Source organism: Schistocerca piceifrons, chromosome 2 (assembly GCF_021461385.2).
Source record: "Schistocerca piceifrons isolate TAMUIC-IGC-003096 chromosome 2, iqSchPice1.1, whole genome shotgun sequence".
NCBI lineage: Eukaryota > Metazoa > Arthropoda > Insecta > Orthoptera > Acrididae > Schistocerca > Schistocerca piceifrons.
In genome coordinates, this window is record NC_060139.1 from 433371929 (window position 1) to 433379617 (window position 7689).

Below are 7689 nucleotides of genomic sequence, written 5' to 3' on the forward strand. Positions count from 1 at the left end.
ATGAGACTAAAAAAAAAAAAAAAAGAAAGATGAGTAGAGCGTCTGCCATATAAGCAGGAGATCCCAGTCCCGGCACACATTTTCAGCTGTGCAACCCCCCCTGAAGCTGCGGGAGCTATTCCCTTTGCTCACAACACCTAGATGATATTTTATAATCAGTGGCGACCTAAAGCGCATTTATCCACAATGTCACTCCAAGCCGCCATTGTACAGCCAAGGTGAAAACTTCTTGACGTGTTATTAAAAGACTGTTTACGGTGATAAGTGCACTTATATTTGGAAAAAGTCCCAACGTTGTGTAGACTCCATTCAAAAAGTACAAATCTGAAGCTTCAGCGTAGTAACCACCTGCAGTTTCCATCAGATCTTCATTGGATTCAAAGTATTTTCAGGTGTCAAGATACGGAAATAGGAGTAAGTCAGATAAGCAAAACTAGTGAACTAGATGGATGCACAACACTTTAAACCCCACAACTGGCATATTGTCAAAGAACCTTTGGATACAGCATCCTGACGAAGATGAAAGCCACATGTCTTGATCGACGCTACTTCTCAGACATCAGTCACCAGTTTGTCTAGAGGACTTCAACATATTTGTTTCCAGAATGACTTTTCACTCTGCAGTGGCGACTGCGCTGATATGCAACTTCCAGACACATTGAACCTGTGTTCCAGATCGAGACTCTAACTACAGACATTCTTTTTTTGAGGGCAAATGCTCTACCAACTTCTATTACTTTCCTGTAATTGTTGTTTTAATTGTTTCTTTAGTATTTTACTTCTTTAGTTCCTTTTGATTTTAAATTTTTGACCCATTATTTCTTTAACGTGGAACGCTTCATGATTTTTCGTGTAATCCTTTCGCAGCAGCCATACTAATCTTCTGTGTATCTTTCCAATTTTAGTATATTTGCCACTGAAACAAGTACGAGTATGACTGCCTTCCAGGGCAAGTCATTCTTCAATTACTCCTGGCGTACTTCATGGCGAAAGTGTTCACGTGTGAACAGTCGGGTGTTAGTTTCCAACGGGCACAATATTTCGACAAGCGACCACGTTGCCATCATCAGCTGCCCTGAAGAACTGACCGCCGAGGAGCCGGCGCTGGGCTTTTATCTCCTCCCCCCCCCCCCAAACCCCCTTCACCACCCTCCCCGTCGCCCTCAATCTATCTGTTACGAACGTGGTTCGTGCCTAGGCGCCGAGCGTCCAGCGTCCGTACCCTCGCGGGCCGCGCACATGGGAGCGTGCTGATAGTGTCTTCTTAGTATCTCTGCCTGTTCTCGAACTCTTTTTACTTCGCTTGCGAACACTGGTCTCCTCCTACTGGTTTAACAGGTTGTGTTGTTTCTCTGGTGTAAATTGTGGGCACTTGCCGGCCGCGGTGGCCGAGCGATTCTAGGCGCTACAGTCTGGAACCGTGCGATCGCTACGGTCGCAGATTCGAATCCTGCCTCGGGCATGCATGTGTGTGATGTCCTTAGGTCAGTTAGGTTTAAGTAGTTCTAAGTTCTAGGGGACTGATGACCTCAGAAGTTAAGTCCCATAGTGCTCAGAGCCATTTGAACCATTTTTTGAGGGCACGTGTTTCCGCCATAGTCAGTGTGCCGGCTCCAGGTCGTATAGAACGGTCAAAATATTGCGGAGAGTTCATTTTCAGTTTACTTGCAGATAAAATACTGCAAATTTGATTCCATCACATACGAAAATTTCTCATTCTTCATGTCTGTTCCGGTATCCTTCGCGACATACAATTCTAATAACAGATCGTCAAATGCTTTATTGACTCTTGTTCGTTGCTTTGGAACGTCCTTTATGGTGAACCTTTTTCCAGGAGAATTGCAGCCATCGTTTCTCAAATGTTGTATGTTAAGGAGCACACTCACATACACTATGTGATCAAAAGCATTCGGCCATCCCCAAAAACATATGTTTTTCATATTAGATGTATTGTGCTCCCACCTACTGCCAGGTACTCCATATCAGCCACTTAAGTAGTCATTAGACAGCGTGAGAGAGCACAATGGGGCGCTCTGCGGAACTCACAGACTGCGAACGTGGGCAGGTGATTGGGTACCATTTGTCATATGTCTGTATGCGAGATTTCCATACTCCTAAACATCCCTCGGTAAGTGTTTCAGATGTGATAGTGAAGTAGAACGTGAAGGGACACGTACAGCACAAAAGAGTACAGGCCGGTCTCGCCTGTTGACTGACAGAGACTGCCGACAGTTGAAGAGGGTCGTAATGAGTAATAGGCAGACATCTATCCAGGTCATCACACAGGAATTCCAAACTGCATCAGGATCCAGTGCCAGTACTATGACAGGCAGGAGGTGAGAAAACTTGAATGTCATAGTCGAGCGGCTGCTCATTAGTCATTCATCACGCCGGTAAATGCCAAACGACACCTCACTTGGAGTAAGGAGCGTAAATATTGGACTATTGAACAAAAACGTTGTGTGGAGTGACGAATCACGGTACACAATGTGGCGATCCGATGCCAGGATGTGTGTATAGCGAATGCCCGGTAAACGTCATCTCCCAGCGTGTGTAGTGCCAACAGTAAAATTCGGAGGCGGTGGCGTTATGGTGTGATTGTGTTTTTCATGGAGGGGGCTTGCACCCCTTGTTGTGCACAGGCCTACACTGATGTTTTAAGGACCTTCTTGCTTCCCATGGTTGAAGAGTAATTCAGGGATGGCGAGTGCATCTTTCAACACGATGGAGCACCTGTTCGTAATGCACGGCCTGTGGCGGAGTGGTTACACGACAATAACATCCCTGTAATGGACTGGCCTGCACAGAGTCCTGACCTGAATCCTACAGAACACCTTTGGGATGTTTGGGAACGCCGAATTCGTGCCAGGCCCCATCGACTGACATCCATACGTCTCCTCAGTGCAGCATTCCATGAAAAATGGGCTGTCATTCCCCAAGAAACCCTCCAGCACCTTATTGAAGGTATGCCTGCGAGAGTGGAAGCTGTAATCAAGGTTAAGGGTGGGCCAACACCATACTGAATTCCAGCATTACCGATAGAGGGCACCACGAACTTGTAGTTCGTTTTCAACCGGGTGTCCGAATACTTTTGATCACTTAGTGCAAATCCTAATTGACTCTGGACGCACTTCCGTTGACGATATTACTTAGAAATCAAGAATTTTATTGCAGCAAGTATACTGATTTATCGGAACAAAGCGAAATATTGTAGTTATTTCTATGAGTCATTACATATACTGCACAGCTGAAGTTGGCAATGAATACTGCAGTCGACGTACATAGAAAATATTTGTGACTGTAGTTACCTGACTGAAGACAAGTGAAAGCATGAAACGTGTCTTGTCAAAATTATTCAAAAAGCGTGACAAGTTTGATTTCTTCAAGTAAAAACGCGTCATTTTGCAGTAACTTCAACGCGGGGTGGGAAATATGAAAATGAAACAATTGTTCGTTTATCAGTGTAATCTATAATAATAACGAAAACAATTGAAGAGACAGGCTGATAGGAACTGTGTTCAAAAAATGGGAGACCCAGAACATCTACTGAAGTTGCACATGAAGGCAGAATACTAGCGGCAGCCTCTTTGCATGTGGGATGCAGTATGCATGGCTTTTCAAAACGAAGTCGTATTTTGTACAACACTGCGTGCTGTATCCTTAAAATTATCCTCAGTATCTACTGTATCCATCGTTCACAGGGACTGGATCCTGGAAACATGACACGATTGATTTAAAAAAATTTTAATAATGAAAAATGATGTATAAGTGGCGATCAAACAGTTTCTGTTCGAAGGCATTACAGCCCATAAGCATTATGCCAGTCAGACAAAATTGTCTTGAACACTGAGGCAATCATCCCACAGACGCTCCAGGTTGAAGATACTCGTTTGGTGAAACAGCGTGTCCGGCTGCGTGAAGAAGACCCTGACTTACTGCTGCACATCCTCGTCCGACAGCAATCGTCGACCCTTCGAAGTCATTTCTAAAGGACCGAAGCCTTGATAATCGTAAGGGGAGAGATCCGGACTATCGGCTGGGTGCTCGAGAGATTCCCACTTGCCCCTAATGGATGAGGCTGGCGTCCCACATCGACCGGCGTTTTGTGTCGATTAGCGACCGTCACGGAAATTGGCGCATCAGTACGCAACTGTGGTTTTCGACAGACATGCTGCCCAATTCACATTTTTCATTAGCCGATGGATGTCAACCGGTCTTTGTCCTTCGGCAACCAAGAGAAGAGTAATAGCACGTTGATCCTGTTTGGACGCATTTGGTAGTAATGTCACCATAGTTCACATTTCCGCAATTACACTTCGCGTGCCGGAAAATCTTGAATACCACACTAATCCCTTGCCTACATATCGCTGCTTATAAACCCGCATCGGAGACGCGCTACGCTGGTACACGCTGCAGCAACGCCCTCAGACGGAAATTGTTTGATCGCCTGTTGTAGAAAGACTACTAAGTGCCCCACAAACAAGAACAGTGTCTTTTCCCTTAATGAAACTAGAAATGCGCAATACTCTCAATGCAGGAGACATAGGGCCCACATGTACTACACTGCAGCCGTACATGTCCCAAGGAACAGGCACTGCGGTGGCTACATCCGTTACGGAGTACATGAGGGCAGGTCGTGAGTCATGCTTGGGTAGCTCAGTTGGTAGAGCATTTGCCTGCGAAAGGCCAAGGTCCCGAGTTCGAGCCCCGGTCCGGCACACAGCTTTAATCTGTCAACAAGTTTCATATCAGCACACACTCCTCTGCAAAGTGAAAATCTCATTACGGATACATGAAACTATTCGTAGTTGTAAGTACGAGCACCAGTCAGTTGTGTAAGGGAATGGCGGCACTGAAAAACTGTGCCTTACCGGGACTCCAACTTGGATTTCCCGCCTTACGCCATTACTGGCCTTTATTGCTTCGCCCTTCCATGCACAACCCACGACCACACCAAGATTTCCATATGTCGTCCTTCCTACGTCACAGCCTGTGCCCGTACACACATTATGTAAATCAAGTGCTAGAGAGGGCGTTTAATTAAGCGTCTCTGCCTGCTACCAGTGGACCACTTTGTCGCAAGTGGATCATGTCGACGACATTGTCTGCCGAGTAAGGAATAAGCCTTCTGCCGAAAATAGGACGGAAAACCAAATGAAACGAGACTAGCATATTCGTTAGCTCGTAGCGTACTTTGCAAGAAACTGGGACAGACATAGCAGTTAACAGTCTATTAAGCGAATGTGCCAGAATAAGGAGAATATATTCGGTTCGGTCATTACAAACCGAGCTTCCTGAAAGTGCAACCGCTGAGCTGACTCGACTGACGTCAGCCACAATCCAACACGCAGCCGAATCAACAATAGTCCAGGTTGCCGCAAAAGGCCGCGCGGGATTAGCCGAGCGGTCATGGGGCACTGCAGTCATAGACTGTGCGGCTGGTCCTGGCGGAGGTTCGAGTCCTCCTTCGGACATGGGTGTGTGTGTTTGCCCTTAGGATAATTTAGGTTAAGTAGTGCGTAAGCTTAGGGACTGATGACCTTAGCAGTTAAGTCCCATAAGATTTCACACACATTTGAACATTTTTCTTTTCTGCAGAAGAAAGACGATTTGTGAACACAGTGAATAAATAACTGAACTCTAATAATGTTTTAGTTAATTTGGCATCGTTAATCTGGCGTCGGAAGTGTACGACTCCAACGCTAGGAATTCCGAGGCAATTATCTGCATTTACGACCGTCAGACATGCGGCAAGCAAGCAAAAAAAATCTTTTACTTTAGTTGTGATATGGCAGAGTTTAGGCGCATTGATCGGCATGCTATGTTCAAAGTATTTTTTCTGATAGCAGCGGAACCTATTGACTTATCATAATTTAGAAGAAATTGTAAAGACACAAGTCTGCTACCACGAGATGTAATGTTTGTAATTTAGCGGGTCATAGTGAACCACATACTACGTTCATTCTAGTAACTTGTTCTACTTGTAGACAAACGAGTGTAGTGTGTAACGCTGGGCGAAGATCAGGTAGAACAAGTAGATGAATCTAGTTTCGAACATAGTAAATTACACTACTAGACATTAAAATTGCTACGCCAAGAAGAAATGCAGATGATAAACGGGTATTCATTGGACAAATATATTATACTAGAACTGACATGTGATTACATTTTCACGGAATTTGGGTGCGTAGATCGTGAGAAATGAGTACCCAGAGCAACCACCTCTGGCCGTAATAACGGCCTTGATACGCCTGGGCATTGAATCAAACTGAGCTTGGATGGCGTGTACAAGTACAGCTGCCCATGCTGCTTCAACACGATACCACAGTTCCTCAAGAGTAATGACTGGCGTTTTGTGACGAGTCAGTTGCTCGCTCACCATTGACAAGACGTTTTCAGTTGGTGAGAGATCTGGAGAATGTGCTGGCCAGGGCAGCAGTCGAACATTTTCTGTATCCAGAAAGGCCCGTACAGGAACTGCAACATACGGTCGTGCATTATCCTGCTGAAATGTAGGGTTTCGCAGGATCGAATGAAGGTTAGAGCCAAGGGTCGTAACACATCTGAAATGTAACGTCCACTGTTCAAAGTGCCGGAAATGCGAACAAGAGGTGACTTAGACGTGTAACCAATGGCACCCCAAACCATCACGTCAGTATGGCGACGACGAATGCACGCATCCAGTGTGAGTTCACCGCGATGTTGTCAAACACGGATGTGACCATGATGATGCTGTATACAGAACCTGGATTAATCCGAAAAAATTACGTTTTTCCATTCGTGCACCCAGGTTCGTCGTTAAGTACACCATCGCAGGCGCTCCTGTCTGTGATGCAGCGTCAAGGGCAGTCATGGTCTCCGAGCTGATAGTCCATGTTGCTGCAAAAGCCTTCGTACTGTTCGTGCAGATGGTTGTTGTCTTCCAGGCGTCCCCATCTGTTGACTCAGGGATCGAGACGTGGCTGCACGATTCGTTACAGCCATGCGGATAAGATGCCTGTCATCTCGACTGCTAGTGATACGAGGCCGTTGGGATCCAGCATGGCGTTCTGTATTACCCTCCTGAACCCATCGATTCCATATTCTGCTAACAGTCATTGGATCTCGACTATCGCGAGCCGCAATGTTGCGATACGATAAACCGCAATCGCGATAGGCTACAATCCGACCTTTATCAAAGTCGGAAATGTAAGGGAACGCATTTCTCCTCCTTCCACGAGGCATCACAACGTTTCACCAGGCAACGCCGGTCAACTGCTGTTTGCGTATGAGAAATCGGTTGGAAACTTTCCTCATGTCAGCATGTTGTAGGTGTCGCCACCGGCGCCAACCTTGTGTGAATGCTTTGAAAAGCTATTCATTTTCATATCACAGCATCTTCTTCCTGTCGGTTAAATTTCGCGTCTGTAGCACGTCATCTTTGTGGTGTAGCAATTTTAATGGCCAGTAGTGTATATTTTCTTGCTTGGTATATTTTGCTCCATTTGAAGCACATATTTTCAAAATAAATTTAAGTTAGTGGCAAATCGCACAAAGATGCTGGGCACGAGGTCAGCTAGCATTAGTGAGAGTATAATCGCTCTGACGAAACAAGTGTCTGAATTTTTAGAAGGAAATGCTAAATAAAAGTTACGCGATAATGAATTGCTGGTTCAGTTCGAATCTCTGCGGGCTCACACTCGGGTTCGA

At 45.6% G+C, this 7689-nt stretch overlaps 1 non-coding gene across 1 annotated transcript; it reads right to left on the bottom strand.

Moving 5' to 3' along the window:
• Positions 1-822: 822 nt before the first annotated feature.
• Positions 823-925, bottom strand: LOC124778164. The gene has a single exon (XR_007015874.1). It is a non-coding gene; the product is annotated as a U6 spliceosomal RNA (small nuclear RNA).
• Between the last annotated feature and the right edge of the window lie 6764 nt (positions 926-7689).